This window comes from Bos indicus, chromosome 7, assembly GCF_029378745.1.
Source record: "Bos indicus isolate NIAB-ARS_2022 breed Sahiwal x Tharparkar chromosome 7, NIAB-ARS_B.indTharparkar_mat_pri_1.0, whole genome shotgun sequence".
Lineage (NCBI taxonomy): Eukaryota > Metazoa > Chordata > Mammalia > Artiodactyla > Bovidae > Bos > Bos indicus.
Genome location: NC_091766.1, coordinates 93,351,005 through 93,373,848, shown reverse-complemented (window position 1 = coordinate 93,373,848; position 22,844 = coordinate 93,351,005). Strand labels below are relative to the sequence as shown.

Genomic DNA, 22,844 nt, shown 5'->3' with positions numbered 1-22,844 from the left:
CTATTTGTGCTTTATTGCCTATGCCAAAGCCTTTGACTGTGTGGATCACAATAAACTGTGGAAAATTCTTCAAGAGATGGGAATACCAGACCACCTGACCTGCTTCTTGAGAAACCTATATGCAGGTCAGGAAGCAACAGTTAGAACTGGACATGGAACAACAGACTGGTTCCAAATTGGGAGAGGAGTATGTCAAGGCTGTATATTGTTACCTTGCTTATTTAACTTATATGCAGAGTGCATCATGAGAAACTCTGGGCTGGAAGAAACACAAGCTGGAATCAAGATTGCCGGAAGAAATATCAATAACCTCAGATATGCAGATGACACCACCCTTATGGCAGAAAGTGAAGAGGAACTAAAAAGCGTCTTGATGAAAGTGAAAGAAGAGAGTGAAAAAGTTGGCTTAAAGCTCAACATTCAGAAAATGAAGATTATGGCATCTGGTCCCATCACTTCATGGGAAATAGATGGGGAAACAGTGGAAACAGTGACAGACTTTATTTTTGGGGGGTCCAAAATCACTGCAGATGGTGATTGTAGCCATGAAATTAAAAGACGCTTACTTTTGAAAGGAAAGTTATGACCAACCTAGGTAGTATATTGAAAAGCAGAGATATTACTTTGCCAACAAAGGTCCGTCTAGTCAAGGCTATTGTTTTTCCACTGGTCATGTATGGATGTGAGAGTTGGACTGTGAAGAAAGCTGAGCACTGAAGAATTGATGCTTTTGAACTGTGGTGTTGGAGAAGACTCTTTCTTAAGAGTCCCTTCGACTGCAAGGAGATCCAACCAGTCCATTCTAAAGGAAATCAGTCCTGGATGTTCATTGGAAGGACTGATGCTGAAGCTGAAACTCCAATACTTTGGCCACCTGATGCGAAGAGTTGACTCATTGGAAAAGACCTTGATGCTGGGAGGGATTGGGGGCAGGAGGAGGAGGGGATGACAGAGGATGAGATGGCTGGATGGCATCACTGACCTGATGGACATGAGTTTAACTGAACTCCGGAGTTGGTGATGCACAGGGAGGCCTGGCATGCTGTGATTCATGGGGTCGAAAAGAGTCAGACATGACTGAGCGACTGAACTGAACTGAACTGATGGCAGGTGAATGGGAAGTTTGGGGGACTTTTTGAGTCAGGGCTGTTCAGGAGCTTCCCCTTAATCCTAATTAGGAAACTGCACACATTTGCCACCATTTTTTGCATCAAGTACCAATCTTATTTATTCAGTTATGAGAATGGGGCCTGTAAAGATAGGGAAATTGAATAGGTGAAGAAAATAAAGAGATGTATGAGCGGTGAAAATGTGAACGAGAAAAAATGATCAAATGCCTCCTACCTTCCTTCCAAACTATTTCTGCCACTTGTAAGAACACGTGACATCTTTATTCCACAGCCAGCTTCACCCAGTTTAGACAGCATGACATCATGTGTAGGGAGCATGGGCTGTGGTGTTAGAGTTTTGGGTCTGAATCTTGGTTTTTCCTATTTGCTCACTGTGTGACCATGGACAAGTCACTTAACCTCTCTGCACTTCAGTTTTGCTCAGATATAAAAGTATTAATACCTCACATACAGAACAAGAATGGGGATTGTATGAGACCACTTAAATCTGTTCTATGTATGTGTTATAATGGAGTGATCATAATAACAAACTTCTACTAGAATAGTCTGTGGACAAAGAGGACAACTGGTGTGAAAATAATTTCATAATTATGGGGCCGTTTCATCTTCAAGAGAATTTTACAGAGGCTTACTTGCAGAGTTCCTATATGCATCCCACCTGCCCTAAGCCTCCTTCCCTAAACCCGAGTGAGATGTGGTCAGTTAGAGAGCCGAGGGAGAAGGGCAGAGAAGAGACGTGGTTTGCTGTGATAAGCCTGTCAGTGCTAATGCCTTGAGACAAGAGATGTATTTCTAGCCTCTTTCACAACATGGCATGGAACTGTCACTCTGGGAACCCCACTTCTAAGGCTAGACCCTCTCTACACAGAATGTAGAGAAGCTCTTGCTCCCTTTGCCACTGAAGAAAATATTTTGCTGTATCTTTTCCTTCCAGAAGGAGAAAGGGTATCAATAACCTCAGATATGCAGATAACACCACCCTATGGCAGAAAGAGAAGACAAACTGAAGAGCCTCTTGATGAAAGTGAAAGAGTAAAGTGAAAAAGTTGGCTTAAAACTCAACATTCAGAAAACTAAGATCATGGCATCTGGTCCCATCACTTCATGGCAAATTGGCTCAGAGGGTAAAGCGTCTGCCTACAATGCGGGAGACCTGGATTCAGTCCCTGGGTTGGGAAGATCCCCTGGAGAAGGAAATGGCAACCCACTCCAGTACTCTTGCCTGGAAAATCCCATGGACGGAGGAGCCTGGTAGGCTACAGTCAATGGAGTCGAAAAGAGTCAGACACGACTTCACTTTCACTTTTTACTTCATGGTAAATAGATGGGGAAACAATGGAAACCGTGAGAGACTTTATTTTTGGGGACTCCTAAATCACTGCAGATGGTAACTGCAGCCATGAAATTAAAAGACGCTTACTCCTTGGAAGGAAAGTTATGACCAACCTAGACAGCTTATTAAAAAGCAGAGATCTTACTTTGCAAACAAAGGTCCATCTAGTCAAAGCTTTGGTTTTTCCAGTAGTCATGTATAGATGGGAGAGTTGGACTATAAAGAAAGCTGATCGCTGAAGAATTGATGCCTTTGAACTGCGGTCCTGGAGTAGACTCTTGAGAGTCCCTTGGACAGCAAGGAGATCCAACCCGTCCATCCTAAAGGAAATCAGTCCTGAATATTCATTGGAAGGAGTGATGTTGAAGCTGAAACTCCAATACTTTGGCCATCTGATGTGAAGAACTGACTCATTTGAAAAGACCCTGATGCTGGGAATGATTGATGGAGGGAGGAGAAGGGAACGACAGAGGATGAGATGGTTGGATGTCATCACTGACTCAATGAACACGAGTTTGAGTAAACTCCGGGAGTTGGTGATAGACAGGGAAGCTTGGGGTGCTGCAGTCCATGGGGTCACAAAGAGTCAGACATGAGCAACTTAACTGAACTGAGGGAAGATGAAAATAGCTAGAAACAATAAACAGCCTAGGTTGAGCAATTTAGACTGTCCTCAAAAGACGAAAAGAAAGAAGGAAAAAAGTAGGTATGAGTTTGCTTCCCATTTAAATGTAGGAATTCAATATTTTATTGTGATTCCTCCTACTCAGAAACTCTGCTTAAAGCAGGTCTTCAATTTTAAACTGCTCATTTCTCAAGCAAAGTCTGAGTACACCCAACCAGAACAAGTGTTTGCTGAGGGATTCATTAAAATTTGAAGGTAATTTCAGTTATGAGACTCATTTTGGCTTGATAATTGTGACTTCTCTAGAGGAAACTTTCATTAGCTATCCTGTACAACACTGCCTCACTATCTTGGAATACATTTCCGGAATTCAAAAACTGGAAGTTAAGTCATGCACATAGTAGCTCCACTCCTCTGCATTTTATTCCTTAACCAAGGGAATGTTAGTTATTAGCCTTCAATTTCCTTAAATGTGATGGAGAAAAGGAACCGATGTTTCATTGGAAAGATAAGTTCCAGTGTTAATCAGCTCTGAACAACTAGTACGTTTTGGCTTCTATGGGTTTCATGACAAAGCACTTAGTTTAGTTTGTAAATACTTAGTATGTATACCACTCGTAGAGAATTAATCATTTAATGAGTGATGTATTTAATATGGGGCCTCCCTGGTGGCTCAGAAGGTAAAAAATCTGCCTGCAATGTAGGAGACTTAGGTTCAATCCCTGGGTTGGGAAGATCCCTTGGAGAAGAAAATAGCTACCCACTCCAATATTAAGTACCAGACATAAAGCTCATCTATAGTGTAATCATCATGATGGAAGTGTGTATATAAAATAAGGATAGACTGTAGGTATGATAAATGTAGGATGAAGTATCTAAAGTTTACTCCTTGATATGTGTCAGGCACTTGCTTACTTATTTCCTATATTCTTCATACCTTTTCTGTGAGTTAGATATTAGTATTTTTATACTGAACAAAATTGAGCCTCAGTGAAATGACTTGCTCAAGGTCATACAGTTAGAAAGTGGTGAAACCAGGACTTGAACCCAAAACGCTAATACGTTGAAGTCCACGCATCTTCCACATAACAGAGTGCTGCCTTAATTGGGTAAGGCTGGGTGTAGAATAAAAAATGTCATTTGCTTTAAGAAATGGTGGTTTCTTATGGTTTATAAGAAACTATAGTTTTAAAAGAAGGGAAATTCTTCCTGGTGCATAAAAACAGACTTAGCCAATAGCAGGGGAGCTGGAGGACGCTGGCATGGTGACCGTAACAGGCCAGGGAGATTGTCCAGAGGGCGGGTGGATTAGCCAAAACGAGAAAGAGCTAGGAAACAGAAAGGATGATGAAGTGTATCTGGAGAGGCATGTAAACTCGGTAAATGCTACAAGACAATTTGTCATCGACAGTTACACTGTGCAGTAAAATCTCTAAATGCTTCGAGCATTTGGATGATAGATCTTTGAGGGCAAATTAGTCAGAAAATCTGTGGCAGAGACAAGCATCTTAACGGGAGAAAGATGGATGCAGACGGGCAGGTTGCTAGACTTGAGGCAGGGAAGGATGTGATCAACATGAGAGAAGATAAAGTCCAGAAAGAAAGTGTGGCCTCTTGGAGAGTTTATGGACCCAGGAGGACAGTAACTGATGTGTTAGACGATAACGCACTCGAGGGTGGAAATAAGGCAAACTGTTTGGGGAGAAGGGAGGTGATTAGGAAGCAGTCTGCAAACTGGAGAGAGAAGTTGATGTCCCAATAGCTGGAGAATGTGAATCATCTTCTGTTTGGGGAGTTTTTAGTTAGTCTAGGAGACACAAGATAGACTGGGATTCGATGAAGTGTTATTCAGGAAGACCTTTTAGAAGGATGTGACTAATTCAAGGCATTCATCCAAATGCCTTCATTTGGATGATCCTTGCTCACCACCTAGAATTAGGTCACGGAGCATTTTGAAACCCCTCTTGGTTATCGACAAGCTACATTGATGGAATTCTTGCTACACTACTCAGCATTTTACTTTCAACTAACCTTTTTATTTTGTATTGGGGTATGGCCGACCTTTGCCAACAAAGATCCGTCTAGTCAAAGCTGTGGTTTTTCCAGTAGTCATGTATGGATGTGAGAGTTGGACCATAAAGAAAGCTGAGCGCCAAAGAATCGATCTTTCAAACTGTGATGTTGGAGAAGACTCTTGACTTCTCTTGGAGTCCCTTGGACTGCAAGGAGATCCAACCAATCCATCCTAAAGGAAATCAGTCCTGAATATTCATTGGAAGGACCGATGCTGAAGCTGAAACTCCAATACTTTGGCCTCCTGATGCAAAGAACTGACTCATGGGAAAAGACCCTGATTCTGGGAATGATTGAAGGTGGGAGGAGAAGGGGACGACAGAGGATGAGATGGTTGGATGGCATCACCGACTCAGTGGACATGAGTTTGAGAAGGCTCTGGGAGTTGATGGACAGGGAGTTCTGGCGTGCTGCAGTCCATGGGGTCGCAAAGTGTCGGACACGACTGAGCAACTTAACTGAACTGATAGCCAATTAACAATGTTATGGTAGTTTCAGGAGAACAGTGAAGGAACTCAGCCATACATATACACGTATCCTGGGATGGGGAGGGCGGGGACGAGACTTTCCCAGGCACTTTCAGCTAATTTTAACAGCTGTGTATATTAGATACAGAACCTTTTAGCTTCTTGACTCCCCCCCTCTCCCCCTAAAAACGAGCTAGTAAATGGTAAGCACCAAGCAGCCTGAAGACAGGCCGCCTAGCTCCATTGTGTTCAGCCCAGAATGCGATCCTCTGGCCCACCAGATAAGTGGGTAAATGTAGTTTTAAGCTCCTCAGAAACACCAAGAGCAATCAAAAGTGTTATCTCTCAACATACAAATGTTACAGCAGGCATTTATAAGCCCCTGCTGCATACAATAATACAGTAACATCTCAAATGTTCACAGGCATTGTTCCAAGCACTCTTATGCATTATCTCATTTAACCTCACATTTTATGGAGTAATAATATCCCCAATTTTAGAGGAGACACGAGTTGGATCTATAACTTGCCCACAGTCACATAGTTAGAGACCAAGACAGGAATTCTCCCAAGCTGTGATAAGGGAAATACTAAAATGCTCAAGAGACTTGAACTAAGAAATAACATATGGGCGAAAGAATAAGACAAAAGTATAGAGGCTGCGGAGAAGGCAACAGCACCCCACTCCAGTGCTCTTGCCTGGAAAATCTCATGGACGGAGGAGCCTGGTAGGCTGTAGTCCATGGGGTTGCTGAGGGTCGGACACGACTGAGCGACTTCACTTTCGCTTTTCACTTTCATGCATCAGAGAAGGAAATGGCAACCTACTCCAGAGTTCTTTCCTGGAGAATCCCAGGGACGGGGCAGCCTGATGGGCTGCCGTTTATGGGGTTGCACAGAGTTGGACACGACTGATGCAACTTAGCAGCAGTAGCAGCATAGAAGCTGCATTGAAGCGAGGTGTTTTTTTTTCTTTTGGACTGAGATTTAAATATTTATAGGTAGGTTTTTTTTTTGTTTTTGTTTTTTTTTTTTTAATAGGACTGAGATTTATAGGTAGGTTGGCAGAAGAGGGCATTTCAGAGTGAAAGGGGTGTTGGAAAGAAAAGCAGAGAGGAGACCACTCGTGTTAGGCACTCAAGAATTATTCAATAAATGACTTGATGCGTGCATGAATGTATGAATGACATGGCAGGGAGTGCGAAAGCATGATGAAGTCATAACTGAAAGGAGGATAACAGACGAGACATGGGAAAGGTGGACTCTTCAGGACTTAACCACTAACTGGGATTTCGGTAAAAGCAAACCATTGAGAGAGAGTGTTTAGGCTTGGGCAAGTTGGGTCTGAAATGGCAGACTTGTATTTTGGAAAGTTTCTCATAGAACCGGGAAATGGCATCTGGCATTTGGAAATTAAGTCATGACACACACCTGTCAATTAACTTAGTTGCTAATGTTGCAAGGTATTAGTTTTCAAAAAATAAAAGCTCAAACTTTGGAAATACTTTAGGCTATGCAAAATTGTACAGCACTCCTTTCCATATAAAACATTTATTTATTGAAAAGGAGAAGAAGGTCATGAGAGGCAAAGTAAAATAAATTGAGTGGTCACAAAAACACTGCCTCCTTTCAAGAGGTTTGGTGTTTGCACATTTTAAATAGCTGTCTTCCACGAGGTCGTTTTGAGATTATATACCAAACAAAAGAGATTTAGCAAAGATGAGTTGTGACCAAGCCAATTAGTGCATTTCCTTTTAATGTTGAAGTTCTGGGAAACTGATTTACATTGAGAAGAAATTTGAGGTAATGTTCTGGGAATATGAGACTGAAATTTCCAGTCTGTCAAAGTCTTTAAGAGATTTGTGGAAGTTGCACCTGAAATTTAATTATTAGTGTGACCTCTTCCAAACCACCCTCCAAAAAAGGAAGTTTTTCTTTCTTTTGTTTTGGTTTTCAAATGTTTAAAATTCTTTACATGATCTACTGGAAAAAGAACAAAAAGATGATGATTCATTCAAAAATAATCTGTTCATTCCTCATGAAGTAGACAGAGCCATTTTCTCATAGGTAGCACTCCTTAAGTAACGCGTCATCCTACAGTCTAGGTAAGAACCAATGGTTAGGATACAAAGGAAAATGAGAACAAGAGCGAGCTTCTGGCAGTTAAGCTATCAGCTGATACAGACTGGGGAGCTTTGATTCTGTCATGATGTGAAGGCTTCAGAATGTTAATGGTGACTATGTAAAACAGTCCAGTATGGAAGCATCTGAGATAAAATTCTTGTAAATTTTTGGCCAGGAACCCAAAACTTGCTTCAGTCTGTGGCTGCAATTTTTGTGCCAAATAAGAAGGCACTTTGCTGGCTCTTTTTTTAGGGAAGGGCCAAATGAGATAGATTGGAAATATGTACTTTGAACAGCTAGGCAGAGTCTCAGGAAGTCTGCCAAACAAGAATTCCAAATAAAATGTTTGGGAAAGAAAACAGGGATGGACTTTGCAGATGCTGGATGTGTTCCACCAGCCATCTGTGCAAAGAGTTCCTGGGTATCACATCAGCTGAGAGCTATGAAGTGGCACAGAACTATCAGCAATCACTTCGTTGTTAAATGGGTCCATTTGTTTCCCAGGCAGCCCTCTCTTTAGCAGGATAAAGTACCTGAATGTGTCTGCATTTCCTGTGAAGAACAATAACAATGACCAAAATTATTTAAACATAAAGGGGTTTTAGAAACTGAACTACTACCCCAATGCTAATGCATCAGCAGTCAAAGAAGGCAGATTAATTTACTTACGTGAGCTAAGTGCATTCTTGGCTCACAAAGGGGAGTCATTTGCTCACTTAAGCCAGAGATCCCATTTTTGACGGCAAATGTCAGTGCCTGGATTTCCCTTTGACAGTCTGGCAACCCCGCACCCCTGTTATAGTATCCATTTATTTGTCTTATTTTCAGCCAGATTAATCCATTCTGTTTTGACAAGAAGACTGATGGGTAATTGATAACTGTGATAGACACAAACAGAAGAGTTGGATGCTGAATAATTCAGCATTTTTCAGTATCAATAAGAGAACAGGTTGAAGAATTTGTGTCTCTATTTACACTTAAACTAAACTAAGTCAGCCCAGACATTTATGCTGCCAGTCTATCAGAAAACCAAACAGTGTACATTCCGTTTCCACCCGACAAAATGTTTTATAAGCTTGTAACAATATGTGTGAAGCTGCCAGAATAATAAATAGGTACAGCAGCCCATGCATGCTAATGTTATGTTGTAAGCAGTTTTGTTGACAAGTGCTAATACTTCTTTCATACTATCATCAAAAGCAGCTAATACAACAGCCATTATTTGCTGGCTTTCCAAGCAAGACATGATGGATTGTGACCTTAATATGGGTTAGCCGAGTTTTGAAAGTTAAACAACTTGCAATAAATCATAGAATTATTACAATGCAGTTTAATTGGTTAAGGACTGTTTATTTCCTAAACAGGGTGAAAAATTTCTGTTTCGGCACTTTTAATTTGCAAAGTGCATTTTCATTATGAATGGCAGTTTAATATTCTGCTCTTTTGTCATGCAAAATATGCAACACACAGGCAATCTATTAATTGGACAAAAATGCACTGCAAGCGCAAATTATCCTTTATATCATCACTTGTGAGTTTTTACATCTATTAAATGTGTTAAATGGAACATAGTTAAAGACTGTACAACTTGCGGGCTACTTCTAAAATTTAAGTCAAGCTTCAAGATGATTTTAATGACCTTTATTTTTGGCAAAATAAAGTAATTAAGTAATTGTAAATATAGAGGGCAGTTTAAAGAGTCACTGCTTCCTTAAGGCCTAGGTGCGTATGTTTTTGGATTCAGTCGTCTCAGGAAATAGGCAATAACTCTGGTTCATATTGATATGTCCTGAGACGCGGAATCCAATCTCATGCCATATACTTCGTTTTTTGCTACAGTATAATTTCCAGAGCAGAAATTTCCGTTGGCAAGTGTGTAGAAAAAGGTAAGGCAGCAGCAAATGGATACCGCAGCCTAGCTCAGCATCACTGAAGAGCCACCTCCATATGCTTTGGTTCAGTGATGTGCCTTTGCACAGGGCTATTTAGAGCACAGAAGCAGTAACAAAATACTCTGTACTAGGAATGCTGATAAGACATATGCTCAATTTTAAGGATGCCAAATCTCTCAATGTGTTCCGATAAGACCGCCTTAAAATGCATGCATCTCCTTCATTGCCACACAACTGAGCGCTTTCCCACATTTCTTGACACCTGGGCAGACCTTTTAAAAACTTAAAGCTTCCACTGACTTCAAACGTGATCCACAAGTTGGCCCAGTCAAAGCAGGGATACTTGTCGTCTCCTTCAAAGATATCCATTGTCAGCAGTACACACTGAAAGTTCAAAGTATACTTCACGTAGGCATTCCATTCATTTTCCCTAGAAATAAAAAGGTGTTAATGTGAGAACAGACATTTCCTTGTTTTAAAAGAGCTAAAGAACAATTTTTCCCCCTTCAAGTCATTCACAAAAGCAATACATTAAAATAAACTGTCTAGAACCTAAAGGTGAAAACTAAAAGTTTGAAAATTGAGAAAAGTCGTTCATCTTTATGTTATACAGTAGCGCAGGAGTGCTTCAGGATTTTAGAAATTTTATTCTCAAAAAAAGACAAATACAGTTCTAGAGTTTTAATCTTACCACATTAATGTTGATAATTTCTCCTCCTACTTATATGCCATGCTTACCTACACCATGTAGTTTCTCTGCCTCAGAAAAAAAGAAATGGAGCTGTGAGAGGGAGAGAGAGAGAGTCAGGAAGAGATTGTTACTATATCCAATTGTTTGTACTTTTTGCTATCACTAGTAATGAAGTGGTAAGATTAGCATATACAGCCCAATGAGTATAATTATTTTTATTATCACTAAGTATCACAAAACACTCAATTTTAACAATGATTTAATGTCTGAACTCAATTTTATGAACTGTATAGATAAGAAAAATTTATCAGAGACATAGCCATTATTTAGAAAATATTGGCGAATATAACCAAAATTCTAATTTACAAAGTCAATTAAGAAGTTGGGACACTTCTTAAAACCATAAATTAATAGATGAAATCTCTGTTCTGTGTAAGGATTAGAAGATTTCCTGAAAGCTCAGGTACGTAACAGTACAGTGACCATAAACTTGATAATTTTTAATATAATTTTAGTTATCACTTTCAACTAATTTTTCACCATACTTTACTATGAAAAATCACAAATGTACAGAAAAGTTGAAACAATTTCACAATGAATAAACATATACTCATCACTTTGATTCTGCCATTTTACTTTACTTGCCTTTGCACATAACTATCCATTCATCTTTCCACCCGTCCACCAATCTATCTTATTTTTTGATCTGTTTCAAAATAAGTTGCAGCCATCAGTATACTTCTTCCTAAATACTACAGTGTGTGTATCATTAGAGTGCAAATGGTATTTACTGTTCTTTTTTTCCTTTGACGATAAATTTGCACACAATGACATGTTCAAATCTAAAGTGTAGCATTTCATGATTTTCAACAAACTTTCGGTGAGCTCCAGTCATGTTGATGAGCTTTGTTAAATGTTGACATGGAATGAGGTTCAGTGAACAGACAAGACTCAAGAACCCTGTTTTCAGGCTGCTCACCTGAGCTAATCTCCAAGGGCCACCTCTTCCTTGGGACATCCCCCTCTGCACGTCTCAAGTTTATGCCGTTTTGCCAGGATGGGTAGTTCATATAATAGGTCTCCATCAACAATTACTATACTATCTGTTCTGTACCTATCAGGTACAAAGCATTTGGCTAAATGCCCTGGAAAGCAGGGAGTCCTAAGACACAGAGGCCAAGATATGGAGTCCCTCAAAGAGCATTTGGTAAAACTGTGTGGAATAATACAAGATTCAATTCAGTTCAGTCACTCAGTCGTATCCGACTCTTTGCGACCCCATGGACCGCAGCACACCAAGCCTCCCTGTCCATCACCAGCTCCCAGAGTTTACCCAAACTGATGCCCATTGAGTCTGCGATGCCATCCAACCATCTCATCCTCTGTCGTCCCCTTCTCCTCCTGCCTTCAATCTTTCCCAGCATCAGAGTCTTTTCCAATGAGTCAGCTCTTCGCAGCAGGGGGCCAAAGTATTGGAGTTTCAGCTTCTACATCAGTCCTTCCAATGAATATTCAGAACTGAGTTCCTTTAGGATGGACTGGTTGGATCTCCTTGCAGTCCAAGGGACTCTCAAGAGTCTTCTCCAACACCACAGTTCAAAAGCATCAATTCTTTGGTGCTCAGCTTTCTTTAACACTAGATTACATCTACTTAAAAGCCAAGAGGGTAAGAGAGGAAGTTTCAGGAATTTAGAGGAAGGAGGCAAGAATGTCCTGGAGTGTCCAGGGGTGGCTCCCTTGACCTCATCTCCACAACATCCAATCCATCAGCCACCAGAGTGACTATTTAAAAAGCAGGTCAGATACCATCACTCTCCTTTCTCAAAGCCCCTTAACTCTTGTGAAAAATTATATTCAGTCTTAGGGCAAGTAAGGTCCAGAATTTTTTAAATACATCTTTCAAAAAGTGTTACCAGCCTGCTGAAGATCTCCATAATAATTAGGGACCCATGAGGTGTCAAATTGACTAATGCACAGACACTTGAAGAGGCTCAGTATCAAGCAATGAGAGAAGAACTTAAATACCTATCTTGTGTTTTCACAGGTGTGACCTACTCCCTTGAAAAGGCCATTTCAATCTCAAATTTCTATTACTGTTTATCATCCAAAACATTGTTCAGTAATGTCTCATCTCTATTTAAGAGTTGTCCCAATATTTCTTAGGGAACCATGTCAATTTAAATTATAGTACATGTTGCTTAGATACAGGAGAAATGAGTTTAAACTGCTGAAGACATTGGATCTTTTCAAAGCGGTTCTTAAGTGCTATGAAAGAGAATAATCATAACGTGCTAATCTGTAGATTCCCCATTTTTATGTTCCCTGTTCTTGCTTCTCCTATGGCCTCAGGCAGAACTCTGTCATTTATCAAAATCATTTCTGTGTCCAAAATCCTATTCTTCAGTATTGAAAATATATGATTGTCAAAGTTAAAATAATATAATTTTTTATGAATACAAACCTTGTCTACTGTCCAAATATCTTTTAAATATTTTATTACACCTTGATCCCTAATTACTTTATGCAGAAAGGCAAATGGATTTATTACAATAATAAAACTTTTTCTGTGTGAGTTATGCAAAGATCAAGTCTAAGCAAGAAATACATCTGTATGAAATTTTTCTTTGCAATTTGGGATCTCTCATAACTTTTTAGTAAATTGCAACTCCATTACTCTTTATTCCCCAGGGATGGAAAGAATGCACTTTATTTTTTGGCACAATAAATAAACACCCTGAGCTGGTAGAAATATCAATTACAAGAGTGTCTACCCTAAAAGTCACATTCATTTTGTTTGTTATTGCAAGTTATTAAAAGGCTTCCAGGCATGCATATAAAACCTGAAAAACAACGATTGAATCTATCATATTAAATTAAAATCTCTCCATAAAAAAGTAAACCCAAGTAGTTTATCAGTAAGGGAATGCCATGCTGCCCCAGAAGTCAATACAAATAAGACTTTATTAAAACATAACTAAAATGAAGTTCCACAAGAACCCTCAATGGGAATTGTTCTGCTTCAGATTCAAATAGAGTAAAAACACATCAGCGGGCCTCAATTTTCTTAAAGTAACAAAGGAAGAAAAGCAAAATAAATTCCATGTCCAGCAACTAGAATTACTCTTGAGAAAGGAAATATGGCCTCGAAAAGTATATGTGAAGCATAGCCATACCTCAAGTTAGACAAGTCCCTGCTTTTAAAGCAGACAGTTCATCCTCTCTGGTGTTGCCTAATATTTGTCCCAGTGCGAAGTTTCTTTGATCAGTTATCTTCTTCTTAATGGACCTTCTTAAGTCAATCCCTGCAATTCTGTGAAGCGGCCATAAGTTGGCAGTCCAGCTCATTGTCTTTCGTTATTCTCCAACACTTGTCATGTCATTAAATGTTGTTTTCATGATAGTTCTCTATTTTTTCCCCTGAAGCAACTCACATGCGCACTTGCAGAAAATCCATGGGAGATAGTTAAATGTTGACAATCAGGCTAAAGTACAAATAAGTTAGGCTTCAAGATCCACTCAGGTCCCAGAATGTTAGCTGTAACTGTTTCCATCTCTAACCAGATAAATAAATGTTAGCACACTCCATCTGAAAGTTGATGTTATACGTTATCATTTTAAATGTCTACAAAATATTTCAGGGAATGGATGCCTCAGGTTTATTATATGAAAGATCTATCACCGTACATTTGCCTGGGCTCTAATATTTTATCTAAATAACATCATGATAAAAATCCCTAAGCTCTTTGAACATCCAACCAGATAGGTAATGATTAGAATATCAATACTTTTGATATAGAAGTAAAAAATACAAACCAAAAATCATCAACAGTTTTCAAAGACTTTCCTAGCAAAGTAATTTTCCAGATAGTTAAGATAAATAAAATTATTCAGTTAATATCTCCAGTTTTCCTACTTCCTGTGTACCCAGTGAACTACAGAAAGCCAAATAATACAAATGGATTGTTAAGTGTTTGTTTAGCTTTTAAAAGAAATAGCCCTCGTATTAAACAGTATGTAATCTTTCATGCTAGCCTCAAATATAAAAGATGTAGAAATACTTCTGTAAACACAAAAAGGGAGTTCTGAATTTATGATGATGAATGTTTAAGGAGACGCTATTGTATTGCTCATGTGAAATTGTTCTGGCATTTAGATGAGAAATGGGCCCATAGGAAACAATTTTGTTCAGCACAAAGATGTACCTTGAGGCCCTACCGAGCCACGTACAACATACATTAAGGTTAATGGCTTCAGTACGCTGAAGAAAGCAAAGTAACTATGAGCAAATGTGTGGGGCGTTATCCTTCATGTGGTGACTCAGCAGCAAAGGCCACTTCTGTCTTTGAAGCTGCCATATCAGCATACTTCTTTTGTAGACATGGCAATAGCAGGTCTGTACAGGAGGTCCTCCTACTGGAAATTAATAGCTTTGATGCATCTGTTCACAGTCCATTGGCCAGAACTAGTCACATGGTTGTAACTCAAAAGAAACACACGGACTATTTGGCAAGTGTGACTCTCACCATTACAGACTTTAAGGTCACTTATCATCTAATTGTGACTTTTTTTCCCCAGTTTTTGTCATGGCTATTCTGAAAATTTGGGAGTTTGAGAAAACTTTTTAAAGTTGTTATTATTATAAAAATTGAATTGTAACCCTATTAGGGAAAAGAGCAAAGAAACTAAATTGAAAACTTTTAGTGAAGATGAGGAACAAGATGGTTACCAGTTCTGGTCAAAGTAGAAGCAGTTTGCTTTCCTCTAGCAGTGATTTCAGTATTTCCTAGATTTATAATTTTATCTTGCCTTGAGTTTGGGTGGACTCCAGGAGTTGGTGATGGACAAGGAGGTCTGGCATGCTGCAGTTCATGGAGTCGCAGGGAGTCGGACATGACTGAGCGACTGAACTGAACTGAACTTTGAATCCCAAAGTAGCTTCTTTTTCTAAAGATCTTTTTTATTCTTATGTTTATGCATATATAACTTATTCTCCCTGCTTGAACCTAATAGAATTGTTCACATCACACAGAGTTTGTATGTTCAGCTCTCTTTGTTTAGGAGTTTTAGATAAATGTACATAGAAAATTTGATTATGTATAGCACACATATGTTAAGGCTATGACCTAAGAAAAAATTAGGTGGAAAAGACCTCACGTTTTAAGGAAAGACACTTAAGTCTCATACAGTCATTAGAGTAGAGCTAAGTGTGTTGTAATGACATGGGATACAGACCAAGTGTGATCCAGCCTGAGAGACAGAAAGATCCCGGGCCTCCCTCGGAGATAAGTGGGGAAAGTAGCTGCTTCTTGAAGGCAGCGGAACTAGGGCAATCCCAGGAGAGGAAGATTTAGCCGTCTGCAGGACTCAGGCAATGGCACCCCACTCCAGTACTCTTGCCTGGGGAGTCCATGGGCAGAGGAGCCTGGTAGGCTGCAGTCCATGGGGTCGCTAAGAGTCGGACACGACTGAGCGACTTCACTTTCACTTTTCACTTTCATGCATTGGAGAAGGAAATGGCAACCCACTCCAGTGTTCTTGCCTGGAGAATCCCAGGGACGGGGGAGCCTGGTGGACTGCTGTCTATGGGGTCGCACAGAGTTGGACACGACTGAAGTGGCTTAGCTTAGCTTAGGACTCAAATGAGTGTCGACAAAAAGGCATGAGCCATGTAGAAGTACATCTTTGGACCCCCGGTTTCCCAAGTGAACACGTTTATCACTTCCCCTTAGTCATTGCTAGGTCTTACTGCTTTGAAGCTTTTCTTTAAGAATATTGTAAATTGCTTACTCCTATGTCATCAGTATAACTAATCCTTAGTAATTATCAAAACCATTCGTTGTTATTACTTCATGGTCCAGTTGCCCTTCTCTAGTCCACATTAACTGATGAAGGGAATCACAGCACCTTCAGCAGAAAAGATTTTAATGCTAACTAAAGAAAACTTTAAAAAGTATTCCTTTCTGACAAATCTGATTCTGATAATACTTTATTTATATCTTTTTTTTTTTAGTGTCATGACAGGAAATGGATTTGATTTTGGAAAGGAATCATTTTGAATAACTAATCATGGATTACTCTAATTAGCAGAAAATAATTATAGCTTGGGCATAGCTCTTTAGAAGGCAAAGGATGGAGCAAAAGACTATTGGAAAAATAATACTACCTGATAGATGTTGAGATGAATCCAACAGAAAGCTTTTCTTTAAATCAATCTTTAGCTAAGGCATTTCAAATGCCTCCCATTAGAAAACTATCATGAGTTGCTATGTTGTCGGTTAGAGGATATTTTGTGTAATAATTAAAGAAGAAATCTTTAATGATTCCTAAAAAAGAAAATATAGTTTTACTTGTTCCTGTGACAATACATTCTGGATCAGAACTATCTTCGACAGTCTCAGCATATTTGTACACTGTAGGGAAGCTTACAAAATGTACATGGAGTCTTGCATGTTAATTTCACTTGGAGAATGTTTGTCACATGATTGACATGACAGAGTTGCATGTGTGGCTCCTGTCTTTTCAGAGGGGCTTGTAGGGACAGAACATGTGGCAAACGGTTGAGAAAAGGTAACACAGAGAGAGAGAGGATTCCAGCTGCATTCAGTTTCTATGAAGACTGTCAGCAGGACCAAGCTCACGAGAGAGTACAGTCCACTCAAATCACATTTTTTAGCTGAAAGAGTCTGGATGTGGGACACAGGAGACGTATGCCCCAGACATGGCACCACAGATACTTAGCTAGTCCCTAACTCTCTGACTTGACCAAGTCTTTTTGTGCCTATTTACTCATTTATTTATAATTAATAGGATCCTTCTCACAGGATTGTAACACAGTAAAGACGAAATCTCAGATCAACTTTTCAAAGTTAAAAGCAACAACAACAAAAAATGATAAAGTATTATTTGGTTAGAATATAGTCTTAATATATTTTATTTTTACCAATAAAAACATAGTGATATTGTTGGAAGTAAGGAGTATCTGATGTATGGTTGAAAAAAGCATGACATTTTCATATGAACATCATATAGAAAAACAAATAAGATGATGCATTATAAAATTGAGGACGGCTTTTATGATTATGGAAGCTAATTATGTAAGAGTGCATCTTTGCAAAGAAATACAAAATGGCGTTCTAGTCATTGGTCATAAATGACCCCTTAACACATCCCTCTGTGATTTTCCAGATTAGTTTCCAATTTAAGAATAACATTCTTGCTCTTTGAATCTTTGATTTTTTTTCACACCATTTTCCTGCTATCAGCTAGAAAGCTGTTTTTCCTGATTGCTCAAAATACTAAGTGGGATCGAGGTTTATGCTTTGAATAAATAAATGGGCCCACCAGCTAAAAAAAGCCACAGCACCCTTCCATCCTACCATTATACCATCCTGTCCCCTCTTCTTCTTTTCCTTCCTTACCTGATAAATTGAATGAAATATTATCTTGAGTGAATTGCCACTGAAACACAGGTTGGTTGCCTGGGAGAAGAGAGAAAGGCCCTAGAATCCTCTTCAATCTTCTCCCATTAGTTATTAGAATGAATCCTTTTATCTGATTAGCTAAATGGTTAACTTTGCAGTGGAGACCAGGTGTCCTTTGACTAGGATTTCAGGAGAATCTGGCTACTGGTTGTAATAAATGACTTTTAAGTTTCCTTTCAACCATAAAATGTTTTATTACAAGTAGTCTTACATAGCCTGGAGGTGGCTTGAGAGAAAAAGGAAGAGCGATTTCTAAACAAACTTGAAATAGAAAGGTCATCAGGAGAACAACACACTTCAGTTTTGGCTGGACTAGTAGACAAAAATGGAGAAGGCAATGGCATCCCACTCCAGTACTCTTGCCTGGAAAATCCCATGGATAGAGGAGCCTGGTAAGCTGCAGTCCATGGGGTTGACTAAGCGACTTCACTTTCACTTTTCACTTTCATGCATTGGAGAAGGAAATCACTCCAGTGATCTTCCCTGGAGAATCCCAGGGACGGGGGAGCCTGGTGGGCTGCTGTCTGTGGGGTGGCACAGAGTCAGACACGACTGAAGTGACTTAGCAGTAGGCAAAACAATGGGTGAGAAAAATGGAGGCTGATGCAATATCTAACCAGTCACGTACATTCTAACTTCTTAAACCTTATATCTATTTCTTTCTGAGCAGGGAAAGTGGGTTTCAGCAAAAACAAAAACCAACAAGATTCTTTGGTGGAGGAGGAGAAAGAAAGGAGACAGTATATATGTTCTTTCAGTGATAGGAGAAACTTAACCCAAATATGAAATAGATACCTCATTCCTAGAACGACTTAGATTTTCTATGACCTTGAATCTTCAGTGCTCAGGCCTCTTGGTGACAGAATGCGCAGAATGGCTGGAGAGTAGTAAGCAAAGCCTGTGATGTTTTCCCCTTCCTTTGCCACTGGGCCTTACTCCTGATTTTTAAGAACCTCCTTCTCTCAGAATGTTCCCTCATCTGTCCCTTTGAGGACTCTGCCCGGGAGAGCATATCTTGCATTTGAACTGACTGAGGACCTCAGACCTCAGACCTAGCTGAGAGCCCTTTGTTGCTGCTCAGTGATCAGTCAGGTCGAACTCTTTGCGACCCCATGGACTGCAGCACTCCAGGCCTCCCCATCCTTCATCATCTCACAGAGTTTGCTCAAACTCATATGCATTGAGTTGGTGATACCATCCAACCATCTCATGCTCTGTCGTCCCCTTCTCCTCCCGCTTTCAATCGTTCCCAGCATCAGGGACTTTTCCAGTGAGTCGGCTCTTCGCATCAGGTGGCCAAAGCATTGGAGTGTCAGCTTCAGCATCAGACCTTCCAATGAGTATTCAGAGTTGATTTCCTTTAGGATGGATGGGTTTGATTTCCTTGCAGTTCAAGGCACTCTAAAGAGTCTTCTCCAACACCACAGTTCAAAAGCATCAATTCTTTGGCGCTCAGCTTTCTTTATAGTCCAACTCTCACATCCATACATGACTACTGGAAAAACCATAGCTTTGACTAGATGGACCTTTGTTAGTAAAGTAATGTCTCTGCTTTTTAACATACTGTCTAGGTTGGTGATAGGTTTTCTTCCAAGGAGCAAGAGTCTTAATTTCATGGCTGTAGTCACCATCAGCAGTGATTTGGGAGTCAAAGAAAATAAAGGCTCTCACTGTTTCCATTGCTTCCCCCATCTACTTGCCATGAAGTGATGGGACCACATGCCATAATCTTAGTTTTCTGAATGTACAGTTTTAAGCCAACTTTTTCACTCTCCACTTTCACTTTCATCATGAGGCTCTTTAGTTCTTCTTCACTTTCTGCCATAAGAGTGGTGTCATCTGCATATCTGAGGTTATTGATATTTCTCCTGCCAATCTTTATGTTTGAGCTTCATCCAGCCTGGAATTTTACATGATATACTCTGCATATAAGTTAAATAAGTAGAGTGACAATATACAGCCTTGGCGTACTCCTTTCCCAATTTGGAACCAGTCTGTTGTTCCATGTCCAGTTCTAACTCTTTCTTCTTGACCTGCACACACATTTCTCAGGAGGCAGGTCAGGTGGTCTGGTATTCCCATCTCTTTAAGAATTTTCCACAGTTTATTGTGATCTACACAGTCAAAGGCTTTGGCTTAGTCAATAAAGCAGGAATAGATGTTTTTCTGTAACTCTCTTGCTTTTTCGATGATCCAACTGGCAGTTTGATCTCTGTTTCCTCTGCCTTTTCTAAATCCAGCTTGAACATCTGGAAGTTCATGTTTCATATACTGTTGAAGCCTGGCTTGGAGAATTTTGAGCATTACTTTGCTAGCCTGTGAGATGAGTGCAATTGTGTGGTAGTTTGAGCATTCTTTGGCATTGCCTTTCTTTGGGATTGAAATGAAAACTGACCTTTCCCAGTCCTGTGGCCACTGCTGAGATTTCCAAATTTGCTGGCATATTGAGTGCAGCACTTTCACAGCATCATCTTTTAGAATTTGAAATAGCTCAACTGGAATTCCATCACCTCTACTAACTTTGTTTGTAGTGATGCTTCCTAAGGCCCACTTGACTTCCATTCCAGGATGTCTGGCTCTAGGTGAGTGATCACACCATTGTGGTTATCTAGTTCATGAAGATCTTTTTTGTATAGCTCTTCTGTGTATTCTTGGCACCTCTTCTATCGTTTGCTTCTGTTAGGTCCATCCTATTTCTGTCCTTTATTGTGCTCATCTTTGCGTGAAATATTCCCTTGGTATCTCTAATTTTCTTGAAGAGATCTCTAGTCTTCCCCGTTCTGTTGTTTTCCTCTATTTCTTTGCTTTGACCGCTGAGGACGGCTTTCTTTTCTCCTTGCAATTCTTTGAAACTCTGCATTCAAAAGGGTATATTTCTCCTTTTCTCCTTTGCTTTTTGCTTCTTGTGTTTTCTCAGCTATTTGTAAGGTCTCCTCAGACAACCATTTTTCCTTTTTGCATTTCTTTTTCTTGGAGATGATCTTGATTACTGCCTCCTTTACAGTGTCATGAACCTCCGTCCATAGTTCTTCTGGCACTCTGTCTATCAGATCTATTCCTTTAAATCTATTTCTCACTTCTACTGTATAATCGTAAGGGATTTGATTTAGGTCATACCTGAAGGGTCTAGTGGTTTTCCCTCCTTTATTCAATTTAAATCTGAATTTGGCAATAAGGAGTTCATGATCTGAGCCACAGTCATCTCCCAGTCTTGTTTTTGCTGACTGTATAGAGCTTCTCCATCTTTGGCTGCAAAGAATATGATCAATCTGATTTCAGGATTGACCATCCGGTGATGTCCATGTGTAGAGTCTTCTCTTCTGTGTTGTTGGAAGAGGGTATTTGCTATGACCAATGCATTCTCTTGGCAAAACTCTATTAGCCTTTGCCCTACTTCATTTTGTACTCCAAAGCCAGATTTGCCTGTTTCTCCAGGTATCTCTTAACTTCCTACTTTTACATTCTAGTCCCCTATAATGAAAAGGACATCTTTCTTCCTTTTCAAGATACATGGCAAGATGCATGCGGTAAATTCTTGGAGCAAGCCCTCCAGTTTCACTGGAGCACAGGATCAACTGTATGATATTCTGGCAACCTCTTGTTTCCTCAGAATTCTTCTGGAATGTTGATTTTGCAGTTTGGATTAGTTCAACAGCCATTTCTTGAATGCCCACTAAGTGACAAGTGCTATGCCAAAGCAGGGCAATAAAACATGAAAGGTTCACATAGTCTTTGCCCTCAGATCACTTACAGTGGGGGAAATCCTTTCAGGTTTTAGAGTTACTAGAGATATGCTTGGAGTGCTTGGAATATTGGATGCTGAGAGGCTCCTAACTCAGCAAAAAGCAGGGTGGTTAGAACCCAGTCTAGGTGGAGGAGCAGGAATTAGGGGAGAAACAGAAGCAGAGGTATTCGAGGCACAGGGGAGAAAAGCGTGAAAAAAGCAAAAGCTGAGAAACAGCCTTTGAGTTTGGGAAACTATAGATAGTCCAGATTCCAGAACATTCATTCCAGTAGTTTCTGAGAGGGTTCCTTACCACTTTAGTCCTTTGGGTATGTTTGTTTGGTTTTTGATGTGATACTGAGATGAGAATATAGTTCTATGGCTCCCATTATAGGTGTGGACCACACCCTTCACTTAAAGAGTTTGGAATTACTAGTAGTGTTTCATTCCCAGAATACGATGTATTTGTGTTAGTGTTACATTATTATTTATACCACATGATGATTTTGTAACCAAACACTGCATGTATTCAGTGTTGTATGAATTTCTTTGACTCAATAAGCCCCATGATCGTACATGATTAGGCAGTATACCCAAGGTTATAACAGAGGCCAATAATGAGACATTTGCAAATTGCTGTCTTCTTTTTTGATAAGAAAATCTACTGCTTTGTAAGTGATTCTGATTATAATTCACGCAGCCCATCTAGTGTCATGTATTGATGCTTTCTGCTGCTGCTAAGTCGCTTCAGTCGTGTTCGACTCTGTGCGACCCCATAGACAGCAGCCCACCAGACTCCTGTGTCCCTGGGATTCTCCAGACAAGAATACTGGAGTGGGTTGCCATTTTCTTCTCCAATGCATGAAAGTGAAAAGTAAGGGAAGTCGCCCAGTCATGCCCAACTCTTAGCGACCCCATGGACTGCAGCCCACAAGGCTCCTCCGTCCATGGGACTTTCCAGGCAAGAGTACCGGAGTGGGGTGCCATGTAATTCCTTATGTCCTCAGCGGGCTTCCCTGGGACTCAGACGGTAGAGAATCTTCCAGCAGTGCAGGAGACCAGGGTTCGATCCCTGGGTCCAGAAGATCCCCTGGAGAAGGGAATGGCAACCCATTCCAGTATTCTTGCCTGGAGAACTCCATGAAGAGAGGAGCCTGGTGAGCTACAGTCCTTGCGGTCTCCAAGGGTCGGACATGACTGAGCATGTAACGAATTATGTGTCCATTATTTGTCAGTACCAAACCTTAAATCCCCCTGATAGACTGTGTTGTCCCCCACCCCCTCAATTTTTAAAAACAAATAAAA

At 40.1% G+C, this 22,844-nt stretch overlaps 1 protein-coding gene across 3 annotated transcripts in view; it reads left to right on the top strand.

The window, feature by feature from the left end:
- Positions 1 to 22,844, top strand: part of KIAA0825 (KIAA0825 ortholog) — a 430,821-nt gene that overhangs the window by 337,286 nt on the left and 70,691 nt on the right. Inside the window, exon 21 of one of the 3 annotated variants that reach the window (XM_070792129.1) lies at positions 1 to 22,844. This exon is cut by the window's left edge and continues 62,248 nt beyond it. The exons of the other annotated variants lie outside the window; for them this stretch is intronic. The gene's annotated coding sequence lies outside the window, so the exon portion shown is untranslated. 3 annotated transcript variants of the gene reach the window in all.